This window comes from Stegastes partitus, unplaced genomic scaffold (assembly GCF_000690725.1).
Source record: "Stegastes partitus isolate 25-593 unplaced genomic scaffold, Stegastes_partitus-1.0.2 Scaffold3335, whole genome shotgun sequence".
Classification (NCBI taxonomy): domain Eukaryota; kingdom Metazoa; phylum Chordata; class Actinopteri; family Pomacentridae; genus Stegastes; species Stegastes partitus.
Window position 1 is genome coordinate 1 of NW_007581066.1, and position 1,339 is coordinate 1,339.

General features: G+C 38.3%; 2 non-coding genes across 2 annotated transcripts; both read left to right on the top strand.

Moving 5' to 3' along the window:
• The first annotated feature begins 10 nt into the window (after positions 1-10).
• Positions 11-97, top strand: trnay-gua (transfer RNA tyrosine (anticodon GUA)). Its single transcript is given in 2 exon segments — positions 11-47; positions 62-97. It is a non-coding gene; the product is annotated as a tRNA-Tyr (tRNA).
• An 827-nt stretch (positions 98-924) lies between these two features.
• trnay-gua (transfer RNA tyrosine (anticodon GUA)) lies at positions 925-1,011 on the top strand. Its single transcript is given in 2 exon segments — positions 925-961; positions 976-1,011. It is a non-coding gene; the product is annotated as a tRNA-Tyr (tRNA).
• Positions 1,012-1,339: the final 328 nt, after the last annotated feature.

Here is a 1,339-nt window from a genome sequence, read left to right on the forward strand (position 1 = left end):
TGCTCATCTCCCTTCGATAGCTCAGTTGGTAGAGCGGAGGACTGTAGTGGAAGTACCAGGCATCCTTAGGTCGCTGGTTCAAATCCGGCTCGAAGGAGTGACTTTTAAATGGAAGAGCAAAAAACAGTGTTTAGTGTACACATTCATTCCTGCTGATTTGAAGAAATGCCTTGATGTGTGAAAGTTGTGTTCTTTGCACATCCTTGCAAGTAGTTTACATTAATTTGCTGAAATTAGGAAAAAACGGTGAGAGTCTTTACTTGTAAACTGTGTTGTAACTAATTAACTACACATGAATAACTAATTTGTGTTATTCTGAGTTCTTATTAAAACTTTGTAATTTGGGGACCTTAGGGAGAACCAGTGAAGTCTGATTTTTGAGTGCAAATACCAGATATCCTGAGGTCGCTGGTTAACGTCGAGTTTGAATGAATAGCTTTTCAATGTTTGAATGGATTGTTTGTGATAAACACTGTATGTCACAAATATTATATACTGTGTGCATCATTGCATATGGTTATTATTTATTTGTTGATAATAGGGAACAGCAATCAACTAAACTGTATCCTGTAATGAAGGCACCCTTGAGTTGCAGGTTCAAATCCGGCTCAAAGGACTATTCAGATGATGTGTGGTATACGCGATATCTAGTCCAGATTGTATCCTGCACACATCATTGAAAATTGATCTTATGATCAAATATAGGAGGGAACAGGAAATAGTGTGAGTACAATTATAGACACACAGGAGTTTGTAAATTCGTTCAGTGACTTCAAACTCACTGTAACCAACCTTCATCCTTTCTCGCCTGCTATTGTTATTCTTTTGCTGTGCTTTGCAAAAGTATTAACTAAAAACAACACCACCCACGTCACATGTGGATACTGGAGTGCCTCACAGTTACGTGTCCACCATCAGCATCATCCTTCGATAGCTCAGTTGGTAGAGCGGAGGACGGTAGTGGAAATGCCAGGCATCCTTAGGTTGCTGGTTCAAATCCGACTCGAAGGAGAAAATTTTAAATGGATCCAAGAGCGAAAAACAGTGTTGAGTGTACAGAAGAAATGTACAACTCAGTTACATACAGCATCTGTCTGCGGTACATCTCCTCCCTCTCTATGAAATCTCATTCTGTCTGCTGGTGACTTTTAAGAAGAACTGTCAACACTTCTCATTTCACCAGTCAAAGTCATTACTTCTAAGCTGGTTTGGTACTACGTAACTACACATTAATAACTAAATTGTGTTCTTTTGAGTTTGTAAAATAAACTTAGTAAATTAAACTAAATTCCAGAGTAAAGAAATAACTGTTTTTTTGAGGGACTTGGTTGTTTGTCAC